Source organism: Saccostrea cucullata, unplaced genomic scaffold (genome assembly GCF_032062105.1).
Source record: "Saccostrea cucullata isolate Sc308-1 unplaced genomic scaffold, CSIRO_AGI_Scuc_v1 ctg6460, whole genome shotgun sequence".
In the NCBI taxonomy this organism is placed as follows: Eukaryota; Metazoa; Mollusca; class Bivalvia; order Ostreida; family Ostreidae; genus Saccostrea; species Saccostrea cuccullata.
In genome coordinates, this window is record NW_026937846.1 from 24,895 (window position 1) to 38,296 (window position 13,402).

Consider the following 13,402-nt stretch of genomic DNA (forward strand, 5'->3'; position numbering starts at 1 on the left):
AACCCCAGAGACACAGAAGTGAAGGAGAATTAATCAGATAGTCTGACAGGAAGGAAATCATTATAGGGCAAGAACAACAAGCCTTACATCGTTTTTAATACACCATGTATTATCAAATTAACGTAAAATGTATATATTGTTCATACATGGACATATTTCTTCAGGTCATTGACTTCTTTAATAAAAAATTACTAAATCCTCATCTCAGGGATCTGCAATTTTATTTAAAATTCAGACAAGTAAATGACATTAAGAGCAATCTTAGGCATTTTTAGTGAACATGGTGAAGTAGAGATTTATCTGCTAGCCGTGGTTAGATCATTTTCAAGTTATAGCCTGAGGAGAAATGAAAGTATAAAATGTGCTTTTGAAATTTTGTTTAAAGAACTATATGCGGTATATTGCATATGTTTGCCCCCACAAAAGTCAAATTTTGAAAACTTCCTGAAATGTGCTGAATTCAATAAATTGTACGAGAAATATAAGTTAACAGAAAATATTATAGTTCCAGAGCAGTGTATTCACAATTTCTGTTATTATGACGTCACAAACTAGTCCGATTTTATATCCTTTTCCAGAAAGAGGACAAAATGGACAAAATTTCAACAATTTAAGCTTTAGAATTTATAGAGCGCATGTGTGTTCAGGAACAATATTGACATATTTCATTGATATTATCATTCTACACATTATATCAAAATATCTATCCTGAACACACATGCGCTCGGTGACTTTTATTCAAAATATCGACGAAATATGTACATTTTTCTGCAAAATTCATAAAAAACTGAAATTACGTCATATTTGTGACGTCATTACGTACATATGACGTCATTACTTATGAAATTATTCTGTGCTTTGAAGTCAGCATATACTCCCCTGTTTAAGGACTTAATTAAATATTACTCCATCAAAGTTTGATTTTGGGGGGCAAATGTTGGTTAATACCGCATATAGTTCTTTCATTATATAAATCCAAAAAAAAAAATCTCAGAATATCATGACGACACTTATATAAGAAATAAAGAAAGAAACTAGAAATTACTGTCGTTTCACAAATTTTCGTTGTCATCATCGCAATCCAGGAGTGCAGATTCAACAATTCAAATCAGCGAAGTTTAAACTTTTCTTAAATGCAAACTCACTGGAAATGCAGCTCTGGAATATGAAATCAGGCCAGGGTAAAAAAATTTCAGTAGTTTGGAAATCTAAGTATCAAATGAAGGGTCTTTTAACAAGGATTACATATGTATAGTATGAGATCACTAGCCCTCTGCGTTCAAAAGTTATAACCAGGGTTAAAGTTTTTTTTTCATAAGTACAAAAATCTCCAAGGTCAAAAGGTCAAGGTAATTGGTATCTAATGAAAAGTCTTGCTTACGTATGCCAAGTATGGAAGCCCAAGTCCTAAACGTTCAGAAGTTATGGCCAAGGTTAAAAAAAAATAATAAGTAGGTCAAACTCCAAGGTCAAGTTCAAAGGGTCAAAGGTCCTGCTATCAAATGAAAGGTCTTGTCACAAGCATTAAACATGCAAAGTAAGAAAGCACTAGCCCTAACCCTTTAAAAGTTCTCGCCAAGCTTTGCTTTTTAGAAGTAGGTCAAACTCCAAGGTCAAAGGGTCTAAGTTCTGGGTATCCAATGAAGAGTCTTCTCACAAGTATTACATTTGTGAAGTATAAAAGCTGTAACCCTTGCCGTTCAAAAGTTAGGGCCAATGTTGAATTTTTTTCATAAGTATGGAAATCTCCAAGCTCAAGGTCAAGGTTGGTGGTATCTAATGAAAAATTAAGGTCTTTCCACAAAAAAATTATGTGAAGTATAAATGTCCTGCAAAGTAAAAGTTTGAAATTTTTGTGTAAAAGAGGGTCACACTCCAAGGTCAAATGGTCAAATTTGGTGGTACCCAAAAAAGAGGTCTTGTCACAAGGAATACACATGTGAAATATGAAATTCATAGCACCACTAAATTAAAAGTTATGGACAAGGTTAAAGATTTGGGGAAAAAGAGACAGATAGAGAAACAGCTGGACGGTCACGACAAAAACTATATACCCCCGAAACTTCGTTTACGGGGGTATAAAAACATTACATAACCACTACATATAAAAGTATACATTACCGCTACATTGCCTCTTTCATTAGCTAGCCATTTATGAGTGTACAGACTTATGCTAGCATCCACAAGTCATTTTACATTATTTATTACGCTATGTGACAGTATACAAAACTATCAGTTTTAAAAAGCGTATTTAACACATTTTCGTATCTCTATAACTTCAAAAAATCTAAGTGAACTGTAACATGTGTAACGATAAATTGTTAAACAATCTAAAAATTATAATTTTATCATTTTTGATCGCTGTATTTTGTTTTAATTCCTTTCAAATGATCAAGCATGTTCTGAAATAAAACGTTGACCACGATTTTAGCGCGTCGTAAAAACCGCATTCTTTTATTCCGCTGTTTATTGGACAACAGAGGATAAATTCAGATTTCTTTATACAGTGGTAGATACAGCTGATCATTCTGAATATAATGATACCAAACACGACCAGCAAGATCCGTATATTGCTATGATTATGGGTAGGCCCAGTCAAATGTAAGCATTTTTTCGGAGAGTTTTTTACTCGTTTGACGACCCGGTTGCATATGTGTTACAATAATAGATCGAAAAAGAATCTTCTCCTCTTTAAGAAACTGTGTAGATTTATTTTCCTTACATCGGCGCTAAAAAGCGATCTTTCAAATAACAACACCACATATAGCAAGCGTGAATGATATTTGACGTCATTTTCACGCCTTCCGCGATTCCTGGAAACTGTTTTTGTAATGGAGTTTGTTTACTGTAACTATAGAAATATTAAGAGGGGGATAACTCTCGATGTCTTTTTTATGGGGTACCCGAAGGGATAATATTAAATATAATAATTTTTTTATCTAAGAAAAATACTAATTAAACAGTCAAAAATATAATAAAACATGGAACGATGATTAAGACTGTCTTCTATAAAGTAAAATTGACGTTATAATTTTGAAGCAATAAAAAATTATCATCATGAGTAAGAAATAAAATAAAAATGTAAGTATCTAGTGTAAAGAAAAAATACAATAGCCTTCTGATTTTTTAATTAAAAGAAATGTAAATAAATAAAATAATTGAGTTCATAAATAAATTAGCCTTTTTATGAAATGTTAAATTCTAGAAGACTGTGTTTACAAAATTCATGTCACAGAAAATTTTGTAAGGTACATGGGAAATCTTTTTATAATCATAACGTTCATTTTTTCGTTTGATATACAGTTTATATCCATACATTGACACTGTTTTGAAACTTAATGTATATAATTTTATTTTTTATATACAACACAAATATATTGGTAAAAATATAAGTATTTGCCAGGAGCTCATTTTTTCTTCAAGAGACATGCCTGGTCCGAGGATTTTTCGTTTGACAGCGAGGGAAGTAAGGCCTACAAATATGCTAAAATCATTTTCCATAGATGTAGATCATATGCATTTAATTATGTTGTGTAAATATATATTATATTTGATTGGTTAGTACTATTTCTGAAATTTCTAAGTATTCTTGATTAAAACACTAACAATAAATTATATGCGTGTAAGAGCATAAACGTCGGAAGCAAATAGAAAGTGGGGTGACTAATTGAAAGTTCGGGGGGGGGGGGGGGGGGGGGGTGTCTTAATCAATAAAAATGGTAAACCACAATTTTCAATGGCTATATAATATCTATCTTTGCAAAAAAGTGGGGAGGAAGCTAAGCCCCAAAGATCCCCCCCCCCGGTTCAGACGCCTATGTAGAGCATGAACATATGGATGGGTAGATGGATAGATAATTAAAATCAAATAGGCAAACTAATATAACTGATGCATCAAAGAAGTCTTGAATAAACATTTTAACAAGCAAATTAAAATTGTGGTCCCCCAGCTGCATTTCATTTCCAGAACTTTTCACTGAGAGCTTCTCGGATGGCTCATGCATTGACATCGAAGATTTGAATGGAGCGAAGCGGAGTCAGCCAAGGATTGTCAATTGGGAATTTTTCGATAATTTCAACTTTTCATGGCCGACATGTTTTAGTTTTCATTTCTGTCATTTTGAAATTCAGTTTCATTTCTGACTCTTTACAGATTATACTTTTTGGTAAATAAAACATGATTGAAGATTTCACTTATGAAAAAATTCATTTGCGCAATAAGAATAAATTAAAGTACATATCAAATGTCTTGGACAAAGGTTCGGTCCAGTCATTGGCATCTAATTTAGTGAACATACATGGTGATGAAAAAATTGCATGCTCATTGAATTCTTTGATGTAATCTTAGTGCTGCATGTACAGATGTACTATACATGTACGTGTATATACAAAACGTTTATTTGTTTTACCGGCTATTTGTGTTTTTGTGGATTATGAAATTTGAAAGCCCTATCTTTTCCGTCGTCACAAACCACGGCTAAAATGTACTGTTCTCTACAAAAATTTGAATATTTCAATTAAAATTTGTCATATACAAATTTTAATTGAAAAATTCAAATTTATGTAGAGGACAGTACGATCCTATCACATAATAGTAAGCGAACTCCGAACTGTGTCTTGTGACTATATATATGTATCTTTTCTCATTATGTATAAAGTTATGACCAAGGTTCAAGTTTTTGAAAAGTAGCTTTAGGTCAAACTTCAAGATCAAGGTCATGGGGTAAAAAGAAATTATAGTGTATTTAGAAAGGTCTTGTCACAGTTAAAACACATGAATTAAATATAGAAATTCTCTTCTCTGTTCTGATTCAAAAGATATGACCAAGGTTAAATTTTTATGACATACGAACAGATTCACAGTATGACTGACAAACGGACAGACGAATAAGATTCAAAGACTCCTCGCTTTCGCGAAAGCGGGACAGATAAAATGTTTTACACGAGATGAAGAGAGGATCGAGATAGAGAATGAAAGAGAGAAAAAAAATAGAGAGAGAAAAAAAGGGAAAGAAAAGGATAAAGAGCTTTAATAATTCACAAACGATTTGGACAACCTTTAACACACATTAGAAAAGATCTAAATGTTTAACTAAATGTCGTTCAAATTAATTTTAAATTATATCCCCCCTCTTTTTCATATGCTGCTGTCATATTTATGATTAATATTCCGCAAGTTTTTTTTTTTAAATGTCCATTTCAAAATAATTGTTTGAATTATTTTTTAATTACATATATTTAATTTATTCAGAATATAACTCTCCGATACCTAATCTAAATAATTTAAGATTTACATCACACCCCCAGTTAATACTCGTTCCTGACCAATTCTCCGCATCATATCAAATATATTTGTATGAAGAATTTAAAATGCAGTTAATATTATTTTTTAAAAATAATTTACATCAAAATGTCATTATTTTTAGTTTCCTTTGTATATTAAGTGGATATCACTCCAACTCTCTGTAAATCCCATGCGCGGATCCAGGATTTAAAGTTAAAGGGGGCGCAAAAAATATAGGCAGGGTCTGGGCGCCTCCTCGAGGCGAAGCCCCCGGAAGCTCCTGGATTCTAGAGATTTTGTATGTAAATTTGATGCATACCGAGTAGACATTTTTACATTTTCTCGACGAAATTATGATTTACGCTAACTTTCACAATTTTAGGTGATGGGGTGGATGTAAATCCATCACTGATTAAATCACTGAATCCTGAAATTGCATGCGTTTTGCCTAACCCAAAGATTAATTTTACCAAAAGATAAAAACAGTCTTTAAATTTCTGGAGCTTCAAAAAAAAAATCAGCTTCCCAAACAAAAGAACCTCCAATATTTTTGAAAGAGTTGACACGGGGGTTTTAGTTGTGTTGAATTCAAATTCTGAATATGACAGCTTAAATCGAATTGAGCTTTTGTTCAGCTTATTTCTTTTGCGTAACATTGAATTTACCGTTATAGTTTAAACTTTATGATCCTTGGTAATAAAAAAGAGTTGACAATTTCCAAATTTTCATGATTATAAGTCCATGAAAAACTATCGCCTCCTCTTTTCCTGAATACTTAAATTTTGTTTTTTGCGGTGTAACGAGTCAAGTATATTCTGTGATTCTTCTGTTGAGTTAGCGAAAATGTGACACTATTTAACAAGATAATTATAATCTAGTAAATGATGCTTTTTTGTAGGTTTTCAATTGCTATACTATGGAATAATAACAGATATAATTTAGTATTTTTGCTTTATTTAAAATTAATTTATGATCATTTTTATTGATTGGATTTCTTCACGTCTTTTTATAAGCATAACGTCAACGTAACGTTGCGTGTCTTGTTTGACAAAATTAATTATACAGGAAGAAGACTCTCACTATCTAAGGATTCAGGTCAATCTATGTGTTTGATGCAATTGAACTTTAATTATTCTGGTTCTGGGTAAAAGAAAAAAGAAGAGAGAGAATATATTTTGAATTTATTACTTACGTTTTGATCTCAATGATACAAGATATTTTCTTCAGAAAAGTGGTCACACACTAGGGCAATACTTACATATCGCAATATATTTTTAGTAACAATGCTTGACCAGAAAATCTCAAAATTATATTTTTCTTAAATGATTTTTAATAAGCTTTGATTTGGTATATAACACAGGGCGTAAATACTAAATATAAAATTTGACTTGTGGATGCTACTTATGCATAAAGTACAACATTACATATACATGCATAAGAACTATTTCCTCTGCTCACCATCGGGTGTTCAAAAGTTAACCGAGAAAAAACTTTTTTCACAATGGCGGATCCAGAGGGGGGGGGGGTGTCCGGGAGTTGGAACCCCCCCCCCCCTTATTTTTGTACATAGAGAGAGATGTATAATTCTGTAGTATAGATTTTTTAAATAAATCTAATCATGTGAAAAAATGAAATATCTCTTCTTTTTCTGCTCGCTAGATCTGTAGATTTTAGCGTAATTGACTTTCCCAGCTCCGGCTAAGGGCTCCGACCACTCACAAGTAACACGCAAAAAAAAAAAAAAAAGAATTCTGGCGAACTTTAGCTATACAATTTTTGGACCATCTTCAGAAGTAATAACTTTTAAAGGTATGCATTAAATATTTTAAAAAAAATAAAGAGAAAGATTTGGAAGCTACATGTAGCTCCCTCACAATTTTTGTTGCCGGAAAATACGCAGATTCAAGCATTAATTGAAACAGAAAAGTTACAGGAAGCAATTTTTATACGCCCGTCTTAACACGGGACGTATTATGTTATAGACTTCATATCCGTCCGTCCGTCTGTCCGTCTGTCCATTCCTGTCCGGCTCATAACTTGAATACTATTAGGCCTAGGATTATCAAACTTTGTCAACTGATACTTCTTGGGTAGAAGGTGTGTCGCGCACAAAAAGTAGGTCGCTCTGACCTTTAATAAAGATGCTATAGCCAAATATGGAAAAATCCTGTCCGGCTCATAACTAGAAAACTATTAGACCTACAGCTTTCAAACTTGGCAAAAGTATACATCTAAAGTAGAAGGTGTGTCGCGGCCTATTTCAAGGTCACTGTGACCTTTAATTAAAGTGATTTTTTTTTAAAAAAACTAAGTCTTTTAAATTCTAAATTTCATAATCCTAAAAAATGTAAAAATATAGTTGTATCCTTATTAAAAGATGTTAAATTAAGTAAAAACTTATTTCTTTCATTATATACTTTACAGCAATCTGTAACAAATGTTTAATTATACTTTGAGAGGAATTCAGTTTGTCCCATGGGCATAATTATCAAGCACTGGCCAAGAAGAAATTTGCATGTCAAATTAGAGAGAAATTAATGAGTTTATTGTCAGGAGCTAAGAGCATCTCTAGACCGGGTGCAGCAGATATCTCGTTAATTTACCTAGAAAATTTTCAATTTTATTATGTAAATAGATGTAGCAACTTTAAACTCCCTATTGAAACTGGGAGATGGTTTGGTATTCCAAGAGAACAAAGAATTTGTACTTTATGTGATTTTCATAAGATTAATGATGAATTCCATTATGTTTTTGAATGCACACAAAAAGAAATTAAAGAGGCTAGGTTAAAATATATTTCAAACTCTTTCACATGTAGACCAAATATAGAGAAATTTAAGCAACTTTTTACAACAACAAATTGTTCAGCATTGAAAAAATTATGTAAATTTTTATTGAGTCAAACAAATTATAGATGAAAATAATTGACATGAACTTGAACATGATACTTTGTACTGTTTATAATGCATGTATTATATTTTTTGTATGTGTTTGTACATTTTCCTACCTCCTCTCTACAATGTATGTTTGTACATTTAAGAGAATAAATTATTGTCATTGTCATTGTCATAATTCATCTCTTGGGAGTTGGGCAAAAAGAAATGGCCTCATAGTTGTTTGTGTTAATTAAGAGCTCTTGATGGCTAGTCCAGATGGTGTGTTCCCCGAATGGCTACTCGAATAAAACAACAAGTAATTATCACACTCAATTAAGGGGCCCTCTAAGGGGTACAGGTACTGTCAGGTAGACTTACCTGTGTTTACCTGGATAAGCAATATTTTATAAATCAGATATATTCATTCAATTATATTTTAATTCAGAGGGTTTTCTATTTTCCGAAATTTACTGAATAAAAATAAATATGAATATAAGTAGATAAATTAAGATTTAAGAAAAGTGAAATTTTTATTGTACCTTTAATTTAATTTTTTTCCCCAAATTATTAATAGTATTGATTGAGAACTTACAAATTAGTATCCCTTTTTTTGCTACATTTTCAAACTCTTTTAGATAAATTAACACAAGTGTTTTTTTCTTCTTAAAATAATATAGATATATATTTATGATAAATCAAGTGTTTCTATAAAGTTTTGTTAAATTTATTTTATTTATCTATCATTTTTAATTATCAAAACATTCTATTAATTAAGGAATGAATTTAATAGCCACCCATTTTATACGGTATAAACTGGGTTGGGACAGTTTACGAAAACTGTTCCATACCAGTTTATACCGTATAAAATGGGTAGCTATTAAATTCATTCCTTATAATTTAATTTTCCTTCATTTGATGTTAAAAAAAAGACGATTGTTCCAACAAAATGACTTCAATTTGTACAAAATTTGAATGTAACGTCAGGCGGATTAATACGTTTTTGACGCAAGTCATTGTGACGTAGGCAAACCATTTTATACAATATAAAATAATTTTTTATCCAATCAAATACAGCGTTACAACCAGAATTAAATTATATAATCATAAAATCCAGATGAAGGTTATGAACTTCTTCACCTTGCATAGCAATTCTTTAGTTGCTTAGAACTATATGGAGATGGACTAAATAAATTGTAAATATGTGTTATATGAAAGTGTAACAGTGTTATCTCGTATATAATGTGAAAATCAGTGCTGCTAATCAATAGAACTTCAAGATAATGTATAGTTTTTAATATGATTTGTGCTTGTAAAATTATTTATTTAAAAAATATGAATACAAAATGTTTATATAGTGCTCAAATTAAAAAAAAAATTTCCATTTTATTTTGTTTTAATTCTGGTAGATTATTCATACAGGTAAGTCTACCTGTACCCCTTAGATGGCCCCTTGATTGAGTGTGATAATTACTTGTTGTTTTATTCGAGTAGCCATTCGGGGAATAAACCGTCCAGATAAAGATCTTTCAATTGGTGTAATTAATTAAAACAAATTGATGTTTTAGTGTATGATTAAAACTAAATTAGTATTGTACAATATGATTAAAACTAATTATACATGTGTTCATCGAAAAAAAATTATATTCCAATTTTTATATATTTGCAACAAATTGCAGTCATGTCTCACTTGAAATATTATAGTCTGAAGAATAATTTATGTTTGATTTTTTTATTAGACCGTAGCATTTCCATTATTTCGTAAAATATACAATGAACAATTTAAAGCTGCAGATGGATATTTGTTATGCTCTAACACAACCAGTTTAGAATTATATGATGTATTATTTGTTATAATCAATCCCTACACTGTAAGTCTCTTAGAGATGTATGATAAGAAATGGAAATTAGATAATTGAAATTTGTGTCAATCTGTTAATCAAGGCTACCTGATTTTTTTTCATCCTAACCAATTCTTGATTATTGAACAATATTTGACGGGCGTATCATGCTGTGGCGGGGCACTTTATTTATTTTTTTTTTTTTGCTTGTCATCTGTTTTTGCAGGCCCCCTTTCTTATAAATGTAGCTACGGACTTGAAGTGGCCGTGGTTTGATTCTGTGCATGAGTGCTGAGTACACTGGAACCCCCCTTTCCAAAATTGCTGGATCCGCCCCTGTTTTATATGAGCATTTGTTAACCCATGTGGTATTACACAATTATACCAATTTTTTTTCAACTTTGATACACCATGAAAACATGTCGCTTAGGGGTTTATTCTGAACGGAATTCCAATATAAGATTTTTAAATACCTTTGAGTCTTTTTAGTACATATATAAAATATTATGAATTTAAAATGTTTTGTAGATGTTAGAACAAAACTGAAACAAATCATACGTTAATTTCTTGTGTAAAAATAACATTTATTATACCAATATGAACATTTTACCTAAGCTAACGAAAACACATGCTTGAAAATATTTTACATTTGTAAAAATGATATAATTTATTTTTGTTACTCTGATATTTTTTAGTCCCCTACCGGTGAAACTGGGTGGAATATAGGTTTCCTCTGCGTAGATGTTTTGGTGTAACCACTCACTTTTTCTTGTCCTACATGTATTTCTCAATTATTTCTTTATTTAAAATTGACAATGGTGATCTTGCAATGAGAATGTAATAATATGTAGGTATTCATAATTAAATATATTTATTTATTAATAGCTCTATATCATAACTACATGTATCATTTTCTATCCTCTGATCACCCTCCATTTAATTGATATCATCTGTTAAAGTTGGTATTGTCTTTTCATGAGACGGATCTGTGTTTTCAATCCATCTCTGTTCATAATTTGTACATCTTGCAATATGTTCAGGGGCCCGTTTTACAAAAGGACTTACGACTTACGACCAAGTATAATTATTCATATAACTTTTTAATTAACATTATACCGAAAATTATTTAAAACATTTCATAAAGAATGTGGTAAGATATTTTTACACAGACAATTTAAAAGAGAATTATTAATTTTGCAAAATTTTACAATAATTTGAAGTTTTTGGTCTTAGTCGTAAGTTCTTTTGTAAAACGGGCCCCAGGTCTGTTTATTTGTCTTTAATGTTGAACTTTAAAATTTACCAATACTGCTTTACATGCTATGTTGTATGGTAATTTAGAAAAAAAATGGCAACGATTTTAAATTCGATATAGTACGTTATATATTTTAAAGAACTGGTAAAGTTATGTAATAATTCCATGATTTGCACTTCGTACGTAGTCACTGGCTATACCATACTGTAAACAGATAATTTTAAACACGGTGGGAACATTTTGCTGTGTAAACATAAACTTTTAAGGAACTATTTGTACTTTAATCAATTTTACTATGGATTACAGTACAAAATATATATTGTGCAAATCTCACAATAAGAACTTAATGCCTATATACTGTGAGGATTGTGAATGCCCAGTTTGTATGAAGTGAATAACAACTTCTCAACTTCTCATTTACAACATAAAATGTGTGAGGCGACTGTTTATGTTGAAAAGCAACAAGGGGAACTGATGAAGGCATTACATGGTGAATCTTCCTTGATTGAAAAGGTAAAAAATGAAATGGTTTGCAAATGTAAAGCCTTAAAAGAAAGAAAGATTAAGCTTATCGACGAAATTAACAGCAGGGAGGACGCCATTATTGAGGAAGTGAGAGGCATTGGGAAACACCTCAAGAAAACTGTATCTGACACTTTTTCTGGATGTGAAGAGAGAATTCAGGAAAGCAAGAACGAAATAGAAAATTTGGAAATTCCCGAATTTGACCCAAAGACGGAATCAAACTGCGTTAAAATTTTACATTGTCACAGTGAACTACGACGGCTTGAAAAGGAAATTAAAATTAATGACCCAGTGAATGTTACATTCGAAGCTGCCAAAATTCTCAATCAAAGGCAAGTGGAGGAGCTGTTCGGAAAGGTAGTAGTCGTAGAAGGGGATGTATGTCTTTCTTCTGATAAGGACCGTCAAATTGAGAGGAAATCTCCCTTCCATGACAAAATTGGCAGCAAGATATTGTTTTGCAAGAGGAAAATTAAAGATCAAGAGAATCGAATCATTTGTTTCCAATTTAAACCCACTTTTGGCGTATGTTTTTTTCTCAGAGATATTTTTTTTCTGGTAGGCAAATGTTCATGCATGTAGGCGACTATCTTCGTACAGTTACATATGATAATTGTTTGGAGGCGGACCTTAAAAATGTAGACGGTTGTGTGGGACTTTCATCGGGACGTGGATTTCTTTGCATAAGGAAATATGGGTCAGAATTAAGTATTTATTTTCTTAACGGAAAATGCATGTCTTTGTTTTCAGTCCAGAAACCAGAGAAAATACTGGCAGTAGAGGAAAATGAAAAATTAGGTATATCTTTGTTAGCTGAAAAATATATATTTTTTCCCACTGATAAGTGTTACAAATACAGTTTATTAATATATCGAGTGACCGAAAATGGTCAGTCTCACGTAATTTCACATCAAGAGGGTTGGGAATTAAACATTTCACAAGTTGCAAAACTTTGTGTCCTGAAAGATACCAAATCACAAATAGCTATCATATGTAAAACAAAACTTCAAGTGTATGACCAACAATTATCCAAATTGTTTACTTATGAAGGGAATAAGCAAAAATTTTCAAATTCGTCATTTTCGGCGGCATATGCATGTCTAGATCTAGATGACAACATTTTAGTTGCGGACAAAAGTGATAGTTCCATTCACATGTTAGATATTGGTGGTCAGTTTCTAAGAATTGTTGTTTGGCCAGAAGATGGTTTATTAAACATCTCATCGCTCTCAGTTGACAAAGAGGGATGGTTGTGGTGCCTACATGTACATAGCGGTGTGAATTCTAAAGGAAGTTTCCTCCATCTCTTTGATTATGATTATTTAAAGACAACTGACAGATCCAATAGGGCAATGACTGAAACCGAAGAAAACTTTGACTGAAGCTCTCAAATTATGTGATATACATGTTACAAATTATAAGTAATTTAAAATGCTGTTTACTTACATTGAAATAAATATTTCACATTCAGAGATATTTTTCATTATTTTTTATTATTGATTTCTATTTATAATTATATTGCAATGCTAGTCTTTGTATTCCAACCTTTCAGTTAAGAAAACTAGATTATGTTTTTTTTTCCAAGTCACATCACTATATAAGTATAGTGGACGAAAGCAAACTA